The sequence below is a fragment of the Physeter macrocephalus genome, chromosome 14 (assembly GCF_002837175.3).
Source record: "Physeter macrocephalus isolate SW-GA chromosome 14, ASM283717v5, whole genome shotgun sequence".
NCBI classification, from domain to species: domain Eukaryota; kingdom Metazoa; phylum Chordata; class Mammalia; order Artiodactyla; family Physeteridae; genus Physeter; species Physeter macrocephalus.
The window spans coordinates 96455625-96480755 of NC_041227.1; the positions used below are offsets into that span (position 1 = coordinate 96455625).

Consider the following 25131-nt stretch of genomic DNA (forward strand, 5'->3'; position numbering starts at 1 on the left):
GGACCTCAGAAGCTTTTCAGGTGCAAACTTCTAGAAGCTTAGGTGCATGCAGTAATAGCCTTCTGTACTGTTAATGATTGGTATATATTCTAATGTAATGATAATCTAAATGTGCCTCTGTTAAGATGGTTAACAGATGGATTTGAAATTTTTAATTTTATTATGTTCCTGGAAGATTACATTATTTCTTTGATTAAATGGCTGCCTTCTGTTATTATTAAGCCTAAATGGCTTTTTACTGTTAACCTTTTCATCCTTGGAAATTTGAATGTTCAACTGTTTTCTGTGGAGAACTTTTCTGTAGAGATGACTGCTGTTATTCAGTATCTTATGTTGACCTCTTTTTGGCATCCATTTTTTTGATCTTCAATTTTGCAGAGTACTTTTATGACTAAGTATCAAATGACCTGTACAAAGTATAATTATTAATATATTACGAACTCAGGTTTAGTTTTCCTCAATATAAAGTTAAGACAGCTAAGAAAATAACATTTCTTTATAACCTTTATGTGAAGGTGTAGGTATAAGGCACAGAATCTGAAGTTTTGTTTAAACAAAAGAAAGCTTTAACCATATAAGAAAATGTTTTGATTATCATAAAAGAGTGTATATAAGTGACAAGTAAAAGTCATTCATCTTAAACAAAACATTGTAAGTATTAACAAAGCTGAGTGTTATTTTAAATCTGCTATTTTGCTCCAGTGGTTTTACAGCTCCTGTGCTATTTTTGAGGGTCAAAAAATTTCGTAGTTTGAAAAGGCAACATGCATGTATCGCCAAGAATGCATTTCTTCCTGCTGCCAGCAGCCAAGTTTCTACCCCTTTCTCACCAAATGCCTGTCTATGTAAATAGTTTTGAAATTATCGTATACTTCTTAGATTTAGCAGCATGTTTATCATACTGCCAAAGAAAGACCTGTGTTGAAAATCTTTTAAGGTAAAAATGGCATAATTAACTTTAGAATTATTAAATAGGAAATATTCTCCCAAACCAAATGTCTCTCAAGCGTTTCATGTACAGGCTTATCAACAAACCACGAATGGATTATAGCAGTGGGGGAGAGGGATCAGGAAGAGGGAAAAAAATGGGTTAGTAATGTTTCAAAAATTATGCAAAGCTTGATTTGCATTTAATGCAAAGAGAACCAATATATTGAGGTTTGTTGCTTTCTGAGGTCAGAAAGGAGAAAATATTGCCACTTTTAAAGAAGTGATAGAATTCTAATTAAAAGTTAATTCAAAGTGTTATGCACAACACTTAGACACATCATTCATCTCTTGTATTTTATAGGTATATGGCTCAGATGGTGCCCATTTGATATATTTAATGTGTAATTAGTGCATGCATCAGAGCATAATTAAGCTTCTAGAAAATATCTTTTACCTAATTGCTTCTGGGGTCCATAATGTGGTTAAATCACGAGTGGAACAAATTATGTTGAAATAATTAATTCTGACTTAACACTTTCTTAAAGAATAGATGGAGTTGAGATGAAATAAACTTCATCTGCCCTCACAGAAGACAGCTTTGGGGACTTGGTATATACCGGCAGGCATTGTGATTGCCATAATTTAGGAAGTTGTAAGATTAATGGGGCTGCCAGTTTTGGCTCTACCTTACATCCACTTTTGTTACCACTTTCTTTAAAAAAACAAAAACGATTTTTGTCTGGCACTAGTTTCTATTGTGTGTAGGACAGTAACAAGACCAGCAGGTGAGGATCAACTTTTGAGTGACTGCTGGATATCATTTGATTTGAATACTTACTATTTTAGCAATCTTTCACACTTCTACTGTTAGGAATGGGGTAAATATTCTTTGAGCACTCCTATTCCACTGATCAAGTCACATACTGAACTTAAACTCAGTTTAATTAAATTTAATTATTTGCAGGGGTGGGCGAGATTCCCAATAAAAGTATGGGCTCAGAGTGGAATTATAATGGACAATAGATTTTTTTTTTTTTTTTAAAGAGCTACTCTTTTTTCCTTTGCTTGCTTGATCATTGGGATTTTTTTTTAATGCATGTCTTTTAAATTAATTGGGTAATGTTTTTCTAAAATTAAAATTTTCTTCTTCCTATAGCCCTGCCATAGGACAGGCTGAGGCTGAGTCTCAGTGTTGCCCTGTTCAGTCTGAGGCAAGTGGGATTTATTTTATTCCTTATAGGGGCTTTCACAGCTTTATGGCTGTTGGATATTCATGTCCCCAAACTTGCAGCAAGTTTGGTGAAGGCCCCTAAATTTAATTAAATTTAGGATTTTTGTACTCTGGCAGAGAAGGCTCTATATTAATATTCACGTTTGACTGTGGTGTTAAACAGAAAAAAGTATTTGACATATGTAATTTTATGTAATTTACTTTGTGTTACATAATATTTAACAACCGCAGTAAAGCTGGTGTTATTTATATTGAACTTGAGTAAATTGACAAAATTTGACGTTCTTGATTTGGAGGCATGAAACGTTTCATTCAAATTTTCCCTTTCACTTTTAGGAAAATCTTACTGGTTATTTTCTCCTCAAACTATTAAATTTAACCTCAAGGATAATAATCATTGGAAATGCCACTGGATACTGAAATCTGCATTTTTAATCCCAAAGTTATGCATTGAACGTTATGGTTGAAAGGTCATCTGGAAATGCTTGTGATTTTTAATATTTCCAAATCTCACCACATTAGAGCAAATGTTAATGTAGAGCCCTGTGAAAAGTGGGAAGATGGTGTGTATGTGTGGTATGTATGCGTATACACTACACATTTGATATAATAAAAGAGTTTGGGTATTACACACTTACCAGTATGGATGGATTACAAATTTTCAGGCAGCCAAAAACTGAAATTGTTTCACATAGTAAAGTTTAGTATATTGAATTGTGGTTTTGGAACGATTATTTTGAGTTTCATTTTTATCCTTATTGAACAATATTTGATGCAATATGCACACATGAAAAACATCCGTGTTTGTTTCCAACTAAAAATTGCTTTTATTTGGTGGAAAAAGTTGTGTTTATGTGTGTATGTTGTAGTGGGCACGTAACGGGGGAACTGGAAGAGAGGCCAAAACAGTAACTTGGATTACTTTTGTTCTCTCCTGTGTTAAAGCCAGTGTTCTATGCAGATAGCATTTTCCTCTGAACAGTAACAGTTCACTTATAGTACATTGTTTAGCAAACCCAGGCTTGTGTTTCTGTGTGGTTTTAATTCTTGGAAGCATAAAGAAGAAAAATGCATTAAATGAATTCCAAATTTTCACCTCTGTAATTAGAATATAAGCTTTTCTCTGTAACTGAATCATGGAAAAAAGATATTAATGTTTGAAAAAAGAATTGTGTCACAACAAAAAAATTCCACTGGAATATTTTACTACCTGCTCAATAACTGCATCTTTTAAGACTCCTCAGTTGGAGTTGTTTTCTATTGCATCCATCATTCCCCAATATACTGAAATATTCAAGAGTGAAGTTGCTTGTCCTAATAGTGATCATTGAAGTAATTATAATTGAAATACCCTCTTACATGCTTGAGTACTGGGGTGGGAGGGATTTTCTTAGGGTGACATAATTTGTTGAAGGTGACATAGATATCTAAGATGTAGGTTCTTTGATCTTTGTAGTCCTCTGACTCAGACAAATACAGTTTTGAGAATTACTTAACTTTCAGGTATCTATTATATCCACAGGTAAAACTTGGTAAATTACTGAAAGGAAATGTTGAAGTCACTTCTTTACTGAGATAAAATTTTGTTTAAGTAAACTGATACTTGTATCGGTTAGGGGATTTTTTAAAAAGTAGTAAACATGTTCCCTAAAATTTTGTGTAAATCAAGTATGTCTTTTTTTAAAGGCGGTATTTACCTACCTTACTGAATAACCTTTGTATGTTATTCCAAAATGAAACTGGTTTTCTTACTCTTTTATGGAAGTCTTCTAAAAGAAGAGATTCATAAGACTATTGACTATAAGGCAGAGTTTTGTAAGTAAACATTCTCCCACTTATACTTCTGCTGGCTATCTCATGATTTGAATATTAGTATAGGTTACTCCTTTTTAGCCTTCTTTCTCAGTATTTTGTTTTCTGTCATCTGAATCATTTTAATAAATGATCTTTTGTTTTAATAGCATAGCAATCATCTAACATTTCTGTGAGATATTTCTTGGCAAAATAAGCAGCTACTTTAATGATGTTATATATAGTGTCATGCACATAGTGGATATTCACAATTTTGTAATGTTGAATTTTCAGAACTATACTTTTTATACCTAGGCTCTTAGGCATCCCCTGTTATGAGTCTAATTCAAACTAATACATAGCAAATGGGGAAAGCAGGACCTCAGTTTGAGCTCCCTAATACTTTAAACATCTCCAACATTTCCAAGTGTTTTCATGTTCTTACTTGGCATTTTTGTAGGAAAATAAGTTTGAAAGCATCATTTTTTAAAAAACTAGATTTCTTCAGTAAGGTTCAGAGGAGAATTGCTTTTTATAAGCATTGTTTTTCTTGCTGTGGACTTCATACATTTTTGCATAATAATTTGGCCATAAAAGAGGTTTTCATTTTTTTCCCAGCTCTGGAAAAATAATAGCTTGAAACTGTATTAGTTTGAAATTTTTGAACCATCTCTCTTTAAATCTGTTCAACTAATCTCATGTATATTCTCAGGGGAAATTACATTTTATGAGTCAGGATATAGAAATCATATTAAGGCAGAAATTGGAGACCCAAAGGAGATCTTCACTGAAGCTAATTTTGAACTATTTCTATTTGAAGCAAATTGAACACTGTATTATAAATGAAGACTGGTTCATGGTTAGGTTCTTTAGGAGGCAAATAATCACCAGCTTTATCATGAGAATATATGTTTGTGTATATGTTGTAATTTTGGGCACATTAACTACAGAGAAGATACATGTGAGTAAACTGTTCTAACAATTGATTACTTGGACCCCATCCATTAATTCCAAATGCTGTAATGGTATGTAAGGTTGTGATACGGCACAGTTTCAGTAATGTGCTGTGTGTGTTTGGTCAGGGGTTTGTGTAATGCTTTGTTTGTAAAAAGGGGAAGTCCTTTATTGGAATTCTCCGGGCCTTTTGGCATTCTTACTGTGTCTGGGTTCTTTTTTTTTTTTTACCATTATTATAGTTAAGAATCATATGCCTTCATTTTTGTTTAAATGTGAGGAACTGGCAGTGAAATTCATTGATGCCCAACTTGGATAAAAAGAATGTTGTTTGCCCAGCTTACTGCACACAAACCAGTAGTGATTATTTGAGTGAGAGGCCATTGTACAGTATTGTTAGACTTTTAAGAACCTTTAATGAAAGGTAATAGTATTTTGGCCTTGGTTTACATTTGTTATGCAAGAGTTCATCAAATCATTTATTATAATGTAGCTCATTCTTAATATTTTTATTTATAAATAATTTGGCAAGCAGATGAAAATAAGGTTTGCCACGTCATTTTCCAGTTTCTACTAATAAAACCAGGCTGCTTAACTACCCAAGTATACCAAGGGAAGCGTTATTAAAGTTTCTGTAAGTTTGAGTTAGAAAAATATGGGATATTTAGTTACTGAGCATAGCCTGCCTGTTAGCTATTAGCTTGTTAGTGTACTTCTAGGAGAAGCAATAGACCGTACTTTTCAGCCCATGTTTTTAAAATTGAAAATCTTTGATATACGGAAATGAAGTCAAGTATTTTAGAAGTTGAATTTAAAATATTAAAAATTGCTTGTTTCTGTGGGATGTGTCTACATGTACTTAAATTAGAAATTATCATGCAGAGATTTTTTTTCCCTAGATATATGTACCCCCCTCTCCTTTTAGAGTAACGCATATCTTTATACACATACTGGAATATATAATTTATTAAAATTGAGAGGTGTCCCAGAGATATACAGTATTATTAACTCATTCTCATAAGGTCACTCTAAATTTAATAGCCAATATAAGGTACTTTTTGTAAGACAGGGAATTTTTTTTTAATGTAGTAATGTCAGGCTCTGAGGAAATTTTATGCACATTGACTTTTTAAACTATGAATTGAACTCCTTAGTTTAATACAATTTGTGTTTTTGTTAACTAGCAGCAGAATTTCAGCATTTGCTACTTACTGGTAGAGAAGAAAAATCCCACAGCCCTGCCAGTACAGGTTAGTTTAATCTGTAAGTACCTGATGTTCCTATTTTTTTCAAACATATCCATATAACCCACACCAGGAAGAAAGCTGTGCAGTTACTTAAATGTGAGTATGACATTGGACACTTCTAAACACCCAGTACTTGGGCCAAAGTAGGTCTAGGTTTGCTCACCTTAGTTGTAATAAAGGTGTAATACTGCTCCTTTATTATCGGGTTACGGTTAAACCTAAATAGATATGTTGTACATAGAAAGAAGAGTGAAAGTTTCAATTGGCTGTATGCTCATGTTGGTATATGGAGTGCAGGGGTTTGGGTCCCGGGTCTCCTACTTAAGCCACTCCTTGGTACTCATACTTTTAACTTTTTACAGTATGAATCAACAGATAAAAAGTCAAGTTTCCTCACCTCTAGTAGTGATAAATGGTGTGCAGTCGTATGCCAGAATATATTTTTATACTGCTTTTTTGTTCTTCAATGTTGTTAGTAACTCTTGTTGTAAGTACTAATTTTGTTCATCCTTTTTGTAAACTATAACCTGTTGGTGCACCACCACTGTGGGTTCATTTTAATTTGAACTAAGAAGAACCTTTTTAATATTCAAATGAAAGCTGACTACCCATCAAGAAATCTAGACACATTCTTTGTGTATTCCTTTTGAGGAGCAGTGAGGACATAACAGGTTATGAAAGTTATGTTAAAGTTTTTATTACTTTCATTGGTTCTACCAGCGTTCATTGTTGTCTTGAACCATCATCCTTCAGAGATTTCCTTTAACCTTTAAATATTGTGCTCTTATGTTGATAAAAATTTTAAATACTGAGGAGAGAAGAAGAAAGTATACAATTTAGTTTATACAAGCCTGCCTGAACCATTCTGCTATTCTTTATGGCTTCCTCTTCACCTTAAGTGTAATGTTGTATAGTGTGAGTCTGTCTGTACAACTACTGTTTTTTTACTCCTGTTAAACTGGGATGGTGATGAGCCACTGAAAACAGATCATCTTAATGTTATTTTATATGAAAGTCATGCTTGCAGTTAAGTTTTTTAAAGACCTTGATTTATCAACTGATAATAAAATATATAAGATATCCACTTGTTTTTTAACATAAAATTGCCTAAGGGCTTAAGTTTCATTGCCTTTCACAGTTTAATCTGTATAAGAAATGGCGTAGATACAGTGGAAATGGTTTTCCTTAAAACCATCTCTTTAAAGCTGCTTTTCTGGTGAGTACTATTTTATACTTTTATATATCACTATTTTTCCATTTAAATTTAACTTAAGTTGGACACTTTGATCAAAGTGTATGAGTTTCTACACTCTATTACCTGAATCGAGAATGTTAAGAAGGTGATTATTTTACCTCCTGATGTTTCTCTAATAATTGGGGCTCACTTTTTTCCTGACCTTCAGTTAATAGACTATATATAACTGCAAAAATTTTAACATGTAAATTGTTTCTTTTTGGTGAGATAGGAAAGATGTTTTTACTCAAAACTAGTGTTCAAAAAAATTTTTTTTAACTTAAAAATTTTTTTAGTTGACAGGCAAAAGTGGTTTTTTTCCTCAATGCTTTTGGTTGCCATGTTGTGTAGGTTTAAAATTTAAAGACCAGAATTTCTGTCTGTCCAGTGATTCTTGAGTAGTTAAGCTGGGAATAGAGTTGAAGGAAAGCTTGCCCAAAATGGTCATGCAGACTAATTGCTTACAGGAGTCTCTGAGCGAGGCTTGAGAATTTCAGATGTATTCTTAAATCATTCTAACCTTGCATGGAAAACTTGGGTTGGACTACTGATTTCTGGGACTGTGTATACCAGTGAAAATTAGCCTGAGCATATTTCTAATTGATCCCCTGTTAAATCCCTTCCGTCATTGTAACACATGGATTTTTTTCTCTCTAGCTTTTAGCCACATCCTAGCTAACGTCAGTTTATCTAAGGATGTTTTCACGCTGTATTTCCTGCTGTGATCTTTGTAAGCCAATAATAAAAAGTCAACTCATGCTTTTATGAACAGTGATAGTCTTGTAAAATAAATCTGAAAATTGATAATTTGAATATGTGATAATGGTAATGTATTCTTCTAGATAAGCACTACACAAAGTGTGGACCCTCAATTTATGTCTTTAAGATTTAAAGTGAAGTAAATTTCTATGGAACTCTGTCCTTTCCTAGCAAGGATAAGCAGACACTGAAAATTTGGTAAGTATGTAACTAAATGCATGTAATAGTGATGAGAATAAGTAGCCAAATTTCTACAGTTTAAGCTAATATTTAGATGTGAACAAGAGTTCTTGAGTCTTCTTTGCGACTTAATGTATGTGTCTAGAATTTTTACAAATTTGTGTGCACACTGATTAAATTGAAATGTACCTTACTCCTTTGTCTGCATTGTTTTCTTTTTATTTTGTATGGTACTTTACTAATTTCGTATTTCAGGGTTTTTTCAGGGTAGAAATAAGTGGCGGGTAAAGAAAATATCTTCAAGAAGATTTATTTAAATCTCCCTATCTTAAAACTCAGTCATGATTTTCAGTTTATGTAGGCCTTCTGTTTTTCAGCTCCAGTTAAAGCTGACAGTAGACAACTGATCAAAAATGGGAAAGAAATCTTTGTGCTCTTTCTGGAATATTGTAGGAATCATCATATAATATTAAGCCAATGCTGGATTTTCATGGAAGGAGTGGTTTTTTAAATAAGAAAAAGGTGGTGAGATTTTGGAATCTCTCCTCCCTGGAACTGCATTACTATTAATAAGAAGAGAGTAAATAGAGGTTAAAGTGAAAACATTTAATTACTATAGCAGGGAAGGTGATTTATATCTGAGCGATATGTCTACAGTTTTCTAAACTGGTATAGCATTATTTTGTGAAGTGGTACAAGATCTTAACGGGTTGGGACCGGGGTTGGGGGGTTGGGGGCGGGTGGCTTCCCTCCATTCAGTCTCCAGTCTTCGCTCCAGCATTGTACTGGCAAGGAGGGAAGTGAAGAGCAAGTCATACAAGGGGTATGATAGGATGGTAAGGAGGCCCTGAACAAAACAAACAAGGGAGGATAAATGCTAGTCCGTGTGTATGATTAAATGGTCTAAACAAAAAAATATTGACTAGTGGCATAACCTTTAATGTAAGTAAGTGAACTCTCTGATTTAAAGGTTGTAATTAAATACTAGCTTTAAATTATTACCAACTTTAAAACTCTAGCTGCCCCCCCACAAAAAAAAATCATGGGGGAATTCCCTGGCAGTCCAGTTGTTAGGACTCAGTGCTGTCAATGCCAAATTCCTGGGTTCCATCCCTGGGCAGGGAACTAAGATCCTGCAAGCCTGCAGCTTGGGCCCCCCGCACCCCCCCCCCCCAAAAAAAGGGAAAACACTAGCAATTAATACTTGGAAATTTTGGGGGCAGGGTGTATTTAAAATTTTTTCTTACACAAGTAGTAGTGCATTTTGTCACTTTGACATAGCACCTGGAAGCTAGTGCATAAGAAAAATGGATGACCACGTTTATAGTAAACTATATTAAATTTTAGCCTACTGGTAGGGTTTGCATGGAAGAGATGTTCCTAGGTATTCTTTAGTGTATGGAGCCATGTAATTATTAGAGCTCACAAAAGGCATTGAAGTGTTTATTTTCTTTCTCTTTTGAGGTCATCTGGGAGTGCTTGCTAGGCTTTAAGAAAGCCAAAACTACCATTTGAGAAATGGTGCTTTATTTTCATATTGGAAGCAATTTTCAGTGTTTTCTTTTAAAGGTTGAAGGATTTTTGCTTCTGCATTATTAAAAGCAAGCCTCTTTTTGTTCCAAGGTAATGATTGACCATTAATAAACATTTGAGTGCTTGTTCTTAACAAAGATGAGTAAAAATCTTTTTCATTTATTATTTATGATACTTGTCTGAGCCCGTTTTATTAAGTTGTATCCAGAAAAAATTCTATTGAGAATGAATTATAATGATACACATCAGCTGTCCTGAACAGTTTGTGGTATGCCTTGGGAAATAGAATACAAAGTTATTTTTATTAAATATGGAATGTGTATTGGGAGAAAGTATTTAAAGGGTAAATGAGGAGGTTTAGACTGTGGGTATGGGGTAATTTTGATTAGGTATTAGGGTTGAACAAGTAGATGGAGCCAGGAGTAGCATAGTGGTTTAGACTATAGGCATAAAATTAGACCTTGCAATCAGATCCTTCTCTATCATTTAGTAGTTTTATGACCTTAAACAAGTTAACTTCTCTAAAATGATGGTAATTTTCCTAGACTTGTGAGAAAAAGTTACTGTGTGAAACAACTTAGCCTTGCCTGATGGATCAGTGGAGATGGCAGGGCTAGGGACGGGATAGGCAGTTACTGAAAACCTAAAAATTTCATTTAGTAAATATGAATGCCTATGACATGCTTGGATACTCTCCTGTGTACAGGTAGACAGGAAGGAAACGCATCTCAAAAGGGACCTTGGAGTTGAGGATTTAAGAAGCCAGCCATTGCAAAAAGTCTTGTTGGGTAACAGTATTACAGGCAGAAGGAATAGTATGTGCAGAAACTGAGATGGCAAAGCATAGCATCTTGGAGGAACAGAAAATGAAGTATATGAGTGGTGGATTGGGATGGCCTTTGTGCAGCTTGGAAAGGTAGACCAAATCACAGGTCATGGTTTGAATTTTATTCTAATGGAAGTCATTGAAGGACTTTGAGCTGGTGAGTAGTAAATATGATTTTTAAAAGCTTACTCTAAGTTGCTTGAGGGTGGGGGGCTTGGTGGGCAGTATAGAGACTAGTTAGAAGACAGGAACCTGGCTCTAAACAGAACTCAAGAATAACTGATGTTATGAATTACTATGGCTTAGATGATCATTGGAGAAGTAGTTAGATGATGCCAAACCTAAGCACAAAAAAAGTCAAAAAGATTTGAAAGTTAAACTCTTAACACATGGTTTAGCCCACACCTGACCTTTCATTTAGGAAATGTTTATTGAGGATCTGGTAAGGCATTGAGAAAGCTTCAGTCTTTTTAGTTTTAAGGATAAATGCTCACACAAGAAAGTGAAAATGCCCTCTGAGGAAGTTTGGAGGACGGTAATTCCACCTGCCTTGTGTCGGGGAAAAGTGACATTTGAACTATGTCTTGAAGAGTTGTTAGGATTTGGACAAATATGAAAAGTGTTAAGGGAATGACTGGAAAGCCCAACAATATAAAGAGGTATGTGAGTGAAAGTTGCAGAGAATGAGAAGAAAATTTAAGGTGTGCGTGTAAAGGTCCTTGAATACCACATTAGGGATATACATTTCCTCTAGGAATTGGAGTGCCTTTGATCTTCACTGATGAGAGTTTCGTTTTGGACTCCACATCTCTTCAGAAGCATCCAGTCTACCACCAGATCACCAGACGCTGTCACCATTTCCTCAGTGCCACTGTTGTCCTGGTGATGTGGAGTAGTAGGATTCAGGAACGGTAATTGGGCCTGACTGCTGTTGACTCAGTCAAGTTAAAACTGGAATTCCTCCTGTTCACAAGGGCTAGCTTAAAACGTTTTGGCAATCCTCTGTATCTCAGACTTGACTTGGTCACTGTCTTGTAATACCTCAATTTTTTCTGGCAGTTTCTCTCAGTAGTAAGACTGCCCCCCTGCTTCAAAAACCTTTCTGTTAGGCTCAGGTAAATCCTATTTTACATAACTGAACTCTTTATAAAACCTTCCCCAAAACTGGTTTTCCAGTTTTGAACAAGTAGATGGAATTGTTAGGTAATACCTAATTAATACCTAATCACAATTACCCCATACCCACAGTCTAAACCACCTCATTTACCCTTTAAATACTTTCTCCCAATACACATTCCATATTTAATAAAAATATGGAAATAAAAATATGTGTTTAAGGGTCTTGCATGCCTTTATGGTTTTCCAGTCAGTTTCTAATAGTTGTCAGAGTGAGTGTGCTGTTCATCCAACTTGTTTTTGTACCTGGAGTTTGAAAGGTAGGATTAGTGAGCTGCTCATCACCTGAAAGAAGACAAACCGTTATTTGTAAGCTCATTTGTTCCATTTGACCTCATGACTTTTATCCCTCTGCTTTAATTTAGTGACTCCTGGAAGTTCCTTTTTATTGAAATCTTTGGCACACTACTTATGTAATAGGTGCTCAATGGCTTTTTTGTTTGTTTTTTTGAGTGAATGATGAATATTTTTTGAAGAATATGGGTTGTAGTGACACTACTGAAGCAATCACACAACTTTGCAAGTTGTTGTCTATTAGGGTATAATCACACACTGTAGATGGATAACATATAACCATTTCAACCTTTGCTGAGCCCATGGTGCTGCAAAGCTATTCTGTGTAAGGGTATAGTCACCTTTTCTGCTCATTTGTTCCATGTGTCTTCAAATCCTTGTCTGCTTTCCTCCCATGCCAGCACACATGGCATACATGTACTTGTCTCATGGCTTTGCTTCCTAATTCATGAAGGTAATAAAAAGTCAAAGCCTTTAACTTTTAGATACCATATCTATAAAATAAAATAACCTGTATTTATACCCTTTATTGCTTTGGACTGAGTGTCCAGTTCTTCATGGTAACCCCTTTTGCTGTGCTCTGGAATTCCACCAACTGCCTTTTTTTTTTTTTCTTTATATTTTAGAGCAGTTCTAGGTTTACAACAAAATTGAGAGGAAGGTTCAGGGATTTCTCATATACCTTCTGCCCCCATACATAGCCTCTCCCATTATCAACATCATTTACTAGAATGGTACTTTTTAAAAAAATACTATGGATGAATGTACACTTATACATCATAATCACCCAAAGTCTATAGATCTATAGTTTACCATAGTGTTCACTAGATGTGCTTTCTATGGGTTTGAATAAAAGTATAGTGACATATCCATCATTGTAATATACAGAGCGTTTTCACTTCCCTAAACATTCTCTGTGCTCTGCCTATTCATCTCCCCGACTCCCACCCCTACCTAGCAATTACATCTTTTTTTGTTTTCATAGTTTTACCTTTTTCAGAATGTCATACAATTGGAATCATACAGTATATAGCCTCAGATAAGCTTCTGTCAGTAATATGTGTTTAAGGGCCTTCCATGTCTTTATGGTTTGTTAGCTCATTTCTTTTTAGTGCTGAATAATATTCAGTTGGATGTACCAGTTTATTCATTCACCTACTGAAGGACGTCGGGGTTGCTTCCAGGTTTTGACAGTTATGAGTAAAGCTGCTATAAACATCAATGTGTAGGTTTTTGTGTTGACATAAGGTTTCAAATCCTTTGGAATAAGTGAAGAAATGTAATTGCTGGGTTGTATAGTAAAAATTGTTTAGTTTTATAAGAAACTGCCAAACTCTGCCGAAGTGTATGTGCCATTTTGCATAGCCACCAGCAATGTATGCAGGCTCTTGCTCTGCATCCTTGCTGGCATTTGGTGGTGTCAGTGTTCTAGACACTGGCTATTCTAATAGGTGTGTAGTCGTATCTCATTTAACTGTGCCATTTCCTTCATATAACATGTAGCATCTTTTCATATGCATATGTCTTCCTTAGTAATGTTTCCGTTAAGGTCTTTGGCCCATTTTTAAATTGGGTTGGTTCCTTATTGAGTTTTAATAATTTTGTTTTTATATTTTGGGTACAAAGTCCTTAATCAGATTTTTTTTTTGCAAATGTATTCTCCCAGTCTGCTTGTTTTCTGTGCTTGTCTTGATAATGTCTTTACAGAGCAACTTCTACCTTCTTAGTGCTCTCTAGATTATTCCTTTTGGTGCTTCTTAAGCTTCTTTTCCTGTTCCTCATTTAATGACTTCTCTTTTCTCTCAGGATAAAACTTTAATGATTGGAAGTGGCATAAAGGGTAGGAGTGAAGGGTGATGCTCAGGTTTTACTTCTTTATTTGGCTTGGAAGACCTTTCATAATCTGACCACTGCTTATCTTCCCAGTTTCACTTCTTTCCATTTCCCCTTTGTACTCCGTTCAAACTCTCAGTTCTCTTAGGCTGAACACCATGTCTCCTCACATTACCTCTTGTCTTGGTTGACGTCCTCATCTTTACACTTAGCAAATTTTAGTTAGAAGTTATTTCCTCTTAAAAATTCCTGAGCCTTCACGATGACCTTCATATATGCTTTCATTACACCAAGTACTCAACCGTTAATGTTGCCTGTTTGGACTGGAGTGCAGCCTCCTTGAATGGAGGTGTGTGTCTTGTTCATTATATTTCTAAAACCTAGAATGCTGCTGTGTGGTACTGGGTTGGCCAAAAAGTTCGTTTGGGTTTTTTCTGTAACTTACAGAAAGAGCTGTATGAGCTTTTTGGCTAACTCAGTACTTAAAGAGAGGCACTTAATTGCTGAATTCAACTAACTTGCCAATAGTGGGTTGATTTCATCAGAGTAGACTAGCGGTTCAGATAGACATGTTCCTTTATTTGAGCATTGTGCGGTTTAAATCTGACTAACTCATGCTGTTCTTTTGAGCAGGTTTTTTTTTTTTTAAGCAGGATTTTAGAAGGTACTTATTGATTGGCTAATGAATAACCCTTTCCAACAGTAAAGGTTTCTTGGACAAAACTGTTCTGAGAAACAGTGTAGTTTGTGCTTTCCCAGGAAGATTAGAAGGATTTTTGAGAAGTAACTTTTCCTATAGGATGTCTACCAGAATAAAAAGTTCCCGTTTCCTACATGGTGAAAGATCAGCTCGAATTTAGAATAGAGGTAGGCTGGACTAGGGATTGCAAACTCTTATTAAAATATCTAGAACCAGGGCTTCCCTGGTGGCGCAGTGGTTGCGCGTCCGCCTGCCGATGCAGGGGAACCGGGTTCGCGCCCCGGTCTGGGAGGCTCCCACATGCCGCGGAGTGGCTGGGCCCGTGAGCCATGGCCGCTGAGCCTGCGCGTCTGGAGCCTGTGGTCCGCAAGGGGAGAGACCACAACAGAGGGAGGCCCGCATACCACAAAAAAAAACAAAAAAAAAAAAAACTTAGAACCAGATAGGTAGTAGAAATGAGTGAAACGAGCCAGTTGGAGAGTGGGTGAACTCATGACCCTTCTGAATGACGTTCATGCCATGTGTAACGTTTGGTCAGGGTTGTCCGATTTCATTTTCCTAGAAAAGTTAGAAATCTTTTTGAATTTGGCAAAAAGGTCGTTCTAAAAATTAAATGAAACATTATGAGCCAAACACACCTTCAGACCAGTTCTTCTGTGGGTCACCAGTGTGGGGCTTCTTGGATGGAAGCTGATGTTTGTGGGAATTTATCTAGCAGCTGTCAAATAACAGGAAACCCAGATAGTCCCAGAGAGGAAGGTTTGATAATGGACAAGCAAATGATCTGTCAGCTTGATGGAGCATGATGTCGGGGAACAAGAGTGGTGCAGTTGAACCAGTAATTGGCCACTATGACCGAGTTGAAGGTTGTAGATGGGAATAAATAAAGAAATTAGTGTTCAGCATCAGGATTTCAGTTCCTAGAAGGGTTTTGGTGGCAGTGCAGTATTCTAAGAGGGTTGAGATCATGAAAGTAAAACTTAAGAACAACCAGTGAATTTGTTTGGCTGGAAGGACATATCTTGGAAACAGTTAAAATAGGTGACTAAATTTATTACCCTGGTGTTTATTCTACTTCTGGTTCATAGTGCCTGGCACATAGTGGGCAATAAATGTTTGTTGCATTGAATAGGTTCATCTCTGATCTCAATTCTCAAATCAAAAAAGCTGTGACAACTGTCAGGATATTGACAAGCATACCTCAGGCGTCTGTTTCTCAATCAGCAAGCAAGTAGTGGTGAGACCAAAAAAAAATAAGAATTTAACTCCAGAAATGCATAATTTCTAAGAGCGCCTAATCTTTTACGTGGTCCCTGGAAATTTTTACAGAGTTCATACTGTTTCTTTTTGAAACAGTAAATTTTTGTTTAAAGTATTGCATATCACTTTTAAAAATCCAATGTGGATCAAATAAAAAAGCAATAGGGGACCTCCCTGGTGGTCCAGTGGTTAGGACTTGGCATCTTCACTGCCATGGGCCTGGGTTCAATCCCTGGTCTGGGAACTAAGATCCTGCAAGCTGTGGCCAAAAAAAAAGACAGTAGTTCCCTGCCCCACCCCCAGTCACAGTACCAAGGAAGAACTACTTTTAATAGTATTTTCATTTGGCTTCCTCTCAGTATGTATAAATGACATCTTTCTGTTACTGACTTATAAATATTAACATTTGTTGATTTCCACTGTCTTAAGTAATGATTTAGCTTATTCCATCTATAATATCCTTCTTTATGTAATTATATCACTTTTTTGTTCCACTATTTATCTCTGTAACATATCTTTTTGTTTTTTAACATCTTTATTGGAGTTGGTTTTTTTTAAGGGACAATTTTTTTTAAACATCTTTATTGGAGTATAATTGTTTTGCAATGGTGTGTTAGTTTCTGCTTTGCAACAAAGTGAATCAGTTATACATATACATATGTTCCCATATCCCCTCCCTCTTGCATCTCCCTCCCTCCCACCCTCCCTATCCCACCCCTCTAGGTGGTCACAAACCACCTAGCTGATATCCCTGTGCCATGCGGCTGCTTCCCACTAGCTATCCACCCTACGTTTGGTAGTGTATATATTCCTCAAGTCCATGCTCTAGTAGGTCTGTGTTTTATTCCCGTCCTACCACTAATCTCTTCATGACATTTTTTTTTCTTAGATTCCATATATATGTGTTAGCATACGGTATTTGTTTTTCTCCTTCTGACTTACTTCACTCTGTATGACAGACTCCAGGTCTATCCACCTCATTATAAATAACTCAGTTTCGTTTCTTTTTATGGCTGAGTAATATTCCATTGTATATATGTGCCACATCTTCTTTATCCATTCATCTGTTGATGGACACTTAGGTTGCTTCCATGTCCTGGCTATTGTAAATAGAGCTGCAGTGAACATTTTGGTACATGACTCTTTTTGAATTATGGTTTTCTCAGGGTATATGCCCAGTAGTGGGATTGCTGGGTCGTATGGTAGTATAACTTATCTTTATTCCTTGTTCCATCAGTTAAAGACAGTATCTCAGCTCCTTGCTTAATAACATAAAGATATCGTTTACTCTTCTGTTCCTTTTCTACCTTTCACTTTTTACATTGCACATCTATACTTTCTGCAGTGTCAAGGCTCGGACATTTGCATTTTCTATAAAACGTAATTAACATGTTTTGTCTATAGATTGATGTTTTTATTTCTTTTTACAGATTGATTTTAAAATTAGAAGTCGACAGATTTCTTATGATAGTAAATATTACTCAAAAGGCCACAAAGTGTAATGTGATTACATTTCCTTTTCAGCAAAGTTTTTTTGTTTTACCTGGAGTCAGTCTGTCTGTCTCTCTCTTTCACTTTGCCTACTTTATTACATCCTTTAGTTCTAACGATTTTTTGAGGACAGTGTCAGTCTCTGGAATTCCTTTTCTTTTTTTTTTTTGATTGTTGTGTGCCGTTTATAAGAAAAATCCATCATGTAGTATTTTAGAAGTATGTTTGCAAATCCTGGATGCTTTCTGAAAGATGTCTTCATATTCAGAACTGAGAATTACGTTCCCAGCCTACATACACACAAATGAAAATGCTGTAAAACCATGTTAACCTCCTTGTTGGACAGCTAAGAAAACTGAAGTTAGCTCACAACAGTAAGGTTAAGTCAGGAAGAAGTATTTTGCAATATATATATATTTATATCTCCAGAATATTTAAAGCTTTTAGTTGACAAGAAAAGTATAATCCAGTGGAAAAATGGGCAAAGAGTATCAACTGGCACTTCACAAAAGAGAAGACTAGAATGACCAATAAATATGAAAAGATGACTCAACTTCACTAGGAGTCCTAAAAATACAAGTTAAAGCAGTAGAATACCATTTCAAAAACCTATATCGATTTGGCAAAAATTAAGGTCTGATAAAAATGTTGACAAAGATGCGGAACAACATATGTTCTTACACACTGCCAATGGGAGTGTGTTTTGTTAGGATACACGTTCTGACTGTTGCAACAAAAATCCAACTATAACATGGTTTAGTGAAGTGGAAGTTTTTCTCTCGTAACAGTCCAAGCATAGAGCTGATAAAAGTGTTTGTGACACAGGCTTCTTTTTTAGTTTTTTGATCTGTCAGCTTTAGTAGGCACCTTCATTCTTTGGTTTCATGATAGCTACTCCAGCTATGGCCATCATATCCACATACCAATTAAGAGGGGGGAGGGTCCATCTCATCTTTTTAAGGGTATCACCTAGAAGTGGCCCAGCTTCTTCTATTTACATCCCATTGGCCAGAACTTAGGCACATGGCCACAGATAGTTACAAAAATTTTAAGAAATGATATTATATATTCTAGTTGGCTATGCGCCCATCTAAAATTTGAAGGATCTGTTATTAAAGGAAGAAGGAGAGAATATCTTGGACCTCTTAGCAGATATTGCCACAGAGTAAACTAGTTCAGTCACTTTGGAGAGCATTTTGGCAAGATTATGAATAAGATTGGAGATGACATATTCCTAGATCCACCAGCTCCACCTCTGGATGTATGTCTTACAGAAACCAGACATGCACAAGGAGATGTACAAAAATACTGTGATATTATTTGCAACTGAAAAATTTGAAACAACCAAAATATTCATCAGTAGAGGAATGAATAAATATGTATAGGTAAATGCAAAAAAATAGTTAAAATTAACTATCAACCTGGATAAATATCAAATAATGCGTGATAAAAGCAAGTTGAGTAAAGGTATGTACAATGTTAAAGCATTTAGATGTTGGAAACATGCAACACTAGTGTTTATGCATACAGATATATGTAACAAAAGTATGGAGAGCTGCATGGGAATGGTAAAAACCAAATACAGGGTATAAGTTACCTCTTGGTGGAGGTAAACAAAGTGTTTCAACTGTTATCTGTCATATTTTATTTCTTAAAGATCTGCAGCAAATACAGCAAAGTGCTAAAGCTAGGTGGTGTATATGTGGATATATATGTTTGCAGTATTTTATAATTAAGAAAATAGCACATGTTCTCATTGAGAATACAGTCCAGTGGAAGAAACAGACAGTGGTTTTAGTGATGTAAAATGTGGTGTAAGGGCTTCCCTGGTGGCGCAGTGGTTGAGAGTCCACCTGCCGATGCAGGGGACGCGGGTTCGTGCCCTGGTCCGGGAAGATCCCACATGCTGCGGAGCAGCTGGGCCCGTGAGCCATGGCCGCTGAGCCTGCGTGTCCAGAGCCTGTGCTCCGCAGCAGGAGAGGCCACAACAGTGAGAGGCCCGCGTACCACAAAAAAAAAAAATGTGGTGTAAATAGTGTGGTGTGCGAAGGGCTGTAAAAATAGAAATGGAGTACTTCTTAACTCAGCCTGGTGGTGGTTGGTTGAAGAGGGAAGACTGTACAGAAGTGATTACTTCTGAGTCTTGAAGGATGTTGGGCAGACAGTAGATGGAGTGGGAGAAGGGTAATCTATTGCAGAGAGGTCAGCATATAGTAAAGGCCGCTGTTTGCATGGCAAACATTTATCCCGTGTCTAGATGAAAGAAGCAGATTAATGTAAGCAAGTTGCAGCTGTCTGTCCTCTAGGTAATCCAACCACCATCTACCATGAAAAGTGATCTCAGAGAAAATTATAAAATTTCAGAGCTCGAGCTCTCTTATAGAAGGCTCTGGGCAAACATCAACCAAAATTAACTGTTAGATACAGGATCCTATGGAAATTTAACCTAGAGTATCAAATCGAAGAGTAAAGGATACAGGCCTCACATAATTCTTATCCAGTCTATTTTTGCTGGAGTGAGGACTGTTTAAGTGTAGCTGATCCACGTAACTAGAGATGTCAGATTGGCCTGTAGGTACAGCTTCTGGTTATATGTTTCCTAATTAAAACACCACTAGACCACTCAGGGACTGTGTATTCTTGATTAGCACCTGGGTTATAGCTTAACCTAAATAATACATTTTGCCACATTGCAAATACTGAAGTATTTTAAAGTAAATTACAAATACTTTTTTCTTGACCTCATCTGGGCATCCTCAATTTTTTAAAGTATAAGGTGCCCAAAACACCAATAACTGGGTGTTCTCGGGTGTATTTCAGTACTCAAGTGCTTCCTTGAGGATTTCATTTTGGTAAAGTTAGTGAATGGATAGAGTATTGGTACTTGTCTCCTTAATCTTACATCTTCTGGGTTTTTTTATAATCATTAAAAACTTGACTGAGTTTTTGCTGGAAAGTATTCTTTTTTAAAATTTAAAAAATTTTTTTTCTCTTTGGAAAGTCTTTATTCATTTTTTAATTTTTGGCTGCGTTGGGTCTTCGTTGCTGCACACGGGCATTTCTAGTTGTGGTGAGCGGGGGCTGCTCTTCGTTGCCATACGCAGGCTTCTTATTGCAGTGGCTTCTCTTGCTGTGGAGCATGGGCTCTAGGCGTGTGGACTTCAGTAGTTGTGGCACGCGGGTTCTAGAGCGCAGGCTCAGTAGTTGTGGCGCACAGGCTTAGTTGCTCTGTGGCATGTGGGATCTTCCCGGACCAGGGCTCAAACGTGTGTTCCCTGCATTGACTACCAGGGAAGTCCCGGGAAAGTCTTTCTTATGAAATATGAGACATTCTTACTCTGGGCTTAATACTCAGTGGCTGAAAAAAAAATTATGTAATAAACGATAATTTATTACCTTATTATGCAAGTAGTGAAGCTTTGCTCTCTGATACTTAAAATGTTTTTCAAATTTAGAATTTTATTTTCAATGTACATACTTATTACCAGAAGCACTAAACAATTTGAAAATGAAATATATTGTGTATGTAGGACTTTCGTAATGGAATATGCCTCATCAAGTTGGTGATATAGAAAGATATTTCCCTTGTAATAGATACTGTATCATATATATATATATATATATATATATATATATAGCTGTATATCTCTCTATATATATTTTTTGTGGTACGCGGGCCTCTCACTGTTGTGGCCTCTCCCGTTGCGGAGCACAGGCTCCCGACGCACAGGCTCAGCGGCCATGGCTCATGGGCCCAGCCGCTCCGCGGCATGTGGGATCTTCCCGGACCGGGGCACGAACCCGTGTCCCCTGCATTGACAGGTGGATTCTTAACCACTGCGCCACCAGGGAAGTCCCATGTGTATCATCTTATTCATATAAATTTCATCAAACTAATTATGCTTTTAGATAAAAATTAGTACAAGTTCTAGACCAATGTATTCTTTACCAGGTACCTTAGGGCCTCTTGTATTACTGGAAAAAAGAATTTTAAGATCTCCGGGGATAGAGACAGAATTCCGATTTTCATTCAAAAATATTTATGAGCCCCTTTGCATAGTTAAAAACTAAATATGAGGTGTTTTGTTTTCACCTAAAAAAACTTAGAAAAAGTGGGTAGGAAGTAGTTAAAAGGGATACAAATATTAGGAGATTTGATATCTACAAAATGAAGTCTTCGTTAGGGAGTTTACTTGGATATTTATCCATATTGCCTCTATTCTTTTCTTGTTCTCCCCGGCCCTCTTCATATGACCTCTTTCGATTGCTTCTCTGACTCAACCTTGGTATTTTCTCTCTAAAGAAACACTCTAGTGGTGGGAAAACCCTAGTGCTGGGAAACCCAAGACACCTGAATTGGTTCTCAGCTCCCTACCAGAAAAGGGAGACACATTTAGCTTGTATTTTTATTTTTTTTTTGTTTTTTTGCGGTACGCGGGCCTCTCACTGTTGTGGTCTCTCCCGTTGCGGAGCACAGGCTCCGGATGCGCAGGCTCAGCGGCCATGGCTCACGGGCCTAGCCGCTCCGCGGCATGTGGGATCTTCCCAGACCGGGGCACGAAGCCGTGTCCCCTGCATTGGCAGGCGGACTCTCAACCACTGCGCCACAAGGGAAGCCCTAGCTTGTATTTTAATTTAAGCCTAGAAGTTAAAAGTTTTACATTTGGGATCAAAACTACTGTATCTGGTTTGAAGATTGGAATTTTTAAAATTATCCTGCTTAAAAGTACTATCTTTATAGAACCATAGGATGTTAGAATTAGAAGGCACCTTAAAGATCTAGTCTAACCTCGTTTTACAGAGATGCAGAGATGAACTGCTTGAAGCAGCTGTTTGAAGCAGATGTAGGATGGGGCAAATTAGAACCTGTAACCCACCCAAATTAGTAGCAAGTGCTTATTTTTTAAAATGTGATACTTTAGGCTACCATGTCTTAAATAATATGACTTTTTATTTCAGACTTTTAAACATAGTTATATATGTTTCTCACTTTTTGGTCTTGTTTACTTGAAATTCTTTTTAGAAGTGAAGGAGAGAGGGTTCCCATGGTGATATGACATTTTTCATCTTTAAACTGGAAATTTGTAATGCACATTTCTGAAATATTTAGTCATCACAAAGCCCCATTTCATTCTAGAAGTTTTCCTTAAAATTTTGTGCATTCACATTTATCAAGAATTTCCTAAGTTCCTGAAAATGAACCAGTTTATTATACCTCACACGCCTTCAATTCTTTCACTAGTTAAACTATATACAACCAAATGATATCTAGTAATTTCCTTTCTTCTTTCCAACGTAAATAGTGCTGTACTTTTGAATTCAGGATTTGTAAAGGGTACCAGGTACAATTTTTAAAATTTACATAGCCTGACAATACATTTGCCTTAATTTTATTGCTGACAGACTACATCAAAATGTGGAAGAAAAGAAAGTGAAGCATGTAACTTCAGAAACTTAAATTGTATTGAAATAAGTTTAATTGCTCCAGTTTGCTCCTAACTAGGACAAACTAGTTTATAATCTTCGACCCTCTGGGGCTGAGACAAGTACTCTCTTCTCTATATTCTCATAGAACTTTCTAGTACTTCCATGAGTGGGGATAATATATATGACTTGCCTCATAAGATTATTATGAAGATTAAATGGAACACATTTTGTGAAGTGTTTAAACTGTTCTTAGCTCGATAAAAGTTAGCTATTTTTATTAATAGTCCTTCAATTATGTATCACCTATCATTCATTGAGCAAATTTATATTTACTGAAGACCTACTCTGCTATATCTAGGAAATACAGTTGTAAAATATGGTTAGCTTTAAGTCAGAGGCCTACTGTAATTTTTTAAAGTTTTTCTTTTTAGAACTAATATATATATTTTTTAAATTCACTGTTTGTAACCAAAATTCCTAAAAGTGTAGTATTCATATTTGAATGATAGATATGGTCAACTCCAAAGTGAGGTCCAATTTTTTTCTTATTTAACTTTTTTTTTTTTTTTTTTTTAAATTTTTTGGCTGCGTTGGGTCTTTGTTGCTGCACGCGGGCTTTCTCCACTTGTGGCGAGCGGGGGCTACTCTTTGTTGCGGTGCATGGGCTTCTCGTGGTGGCTTCTCTTGCTGCGGACTGTGGGCTCTAGGCGTGCAGGTTCAGTAGTTGTGGCACGCAGGCTCAGTAGTTATGGCATACAGGCTTAGTTGCTCCGTGGCATGTGGAATCTTCCTGGACCAGGGATTGAACCCATGTCCCCTGCATTGGCCAGTAGATTCTTAACCACTGCGCCACCAGGGAAGTCTCCTTATTTAACTTTTTTTTTTTTTTTTTTTTTTGCGGTACGTGGGCCTCTCACTGTCGTGGCCTCTCCCGTTGCGGAGCACAGGCTCCAGACACTCAGGCTCAGCGGCCATGGCTCATGGGCCCAGCCGCTCCACAGCATGTGGGATCCTCCTGGACCGGGGCACGAACCCGTGTCCCCTGCACCGGCAGGCAGACTCTGAACCACTGCACCACCAGGGAATACCTCCTTATTTAACTTTTTAAAAATAGCTGACACAAAAGAATATATGGAACATGTTTATCATCTTTTTGCTCTTGTTTTTGTTTGTACATCTACTTATATCTAAACAATGTATTTAATTCTGTTTCTAAGCTTTATAAAATTGAAATCATGGGGATTATTCTAAATCATACTAAGATTCATCCATGTTGTTTTGGGTAGCTGCAGTACATTCATTTCCACTTTTGTCTGATGTACCAGAATTTATTCATTTTCTTTTTGATGACTGTTTACGAGTCCAGTTCTTTTGCCTTTACAGTGTTGCGGTGAACATTATAACATGTGTCTCTTGGTGCATACATATGAAGAGGTTTCTCCAGCAGTGGAATTGCTGGGTTATAGGATATGCAAATAATGAACTCTATAAGAGAATGTCACATTGTTTACCAAAGTAGTGAATTGATTTATACTCCACCAGTGACATACGAGTTCCCATTGTTCCATATCCTTTCCAACATTTTAGGTTCTCATACTTCTGCATTGTTTTTGACAATTAAGTGTGTATAAAATGATATCCTAGTATAGTCTTATCTTTCACTTTTTTAACTAGCTTAATTCTCTCTGCTTTTATTTCTTTCATTTCTCAAAAGTAAATAACTTTATTTTTTTGTTCTGATTACAAAATTGACTTATGGATATACATTTTTCAACAAATATTATGTGCCAAAGTATCCTTCAACATCCTAAGGGGAGATACAGTATTGAAACAGAAGGGACAAGCCCCTCCCCTCATGGAGCTTCCATTTCTAGTGTGGAAGATTAACAATATTCAAAGAAAAAATAAGATAATTTTTAATTTAAGATACTGATAAAGTGCCATGAACACAATAAGACAGTAAAATACTAGTGATTTGTGGGGATGGGACTGCTGTAGATTGGATGATCAAGGAACGCCTTTCTGAGGAAATAAATCATATGTGAGCTGTATCTAAGTGATGAGAGAGACAGCCCTGCAGAGACAGACTTAGCCATGTGAAGATAGGTTAAGAGTATTTCAGGTGGTGGGAGCAGCAAGTCCTAAGGCCGTGAAGTGGGGAACTCTGGTGAAATTTAACGAATAAGAGAGCAGAACTTACCCTCGATCCAGCCATCTGGAGATAACATGTTATATATTTTGATGCATATTCCTCCACACATTTCT

General features: G+C 36.5%; 1 long non-coding RNA gene across 2 annotated transcripts in view; it reads left to right on the forward strand.

The window, feature by feature from the left end:
- Positions 1-6093: 6093 nt before the first annotated feature.
- LOC114487682 (uncharacterized) overlaps positions 6094-25131 on the forward strand; it is a 29413-nt gene continuing 10375 nt past the window's right edge. The window contains exons 1-4 of one of the 2 annotated variants that reach the window (XR_003682941.2): positions 6094-6156; positions 7292-7369; positions 8230-8344; positions 11440-11596. This is a non-coding gene — a long non-coding RNA (uncharacterized lncRNA). The remainder of the gene's footprint in view (positions 6157-7291; positions 7370-8229; positions 8345-11439; positions 11597-25131) is intronic. The other variant, XR_008619268.1, reaches the window with a different exon arrangement.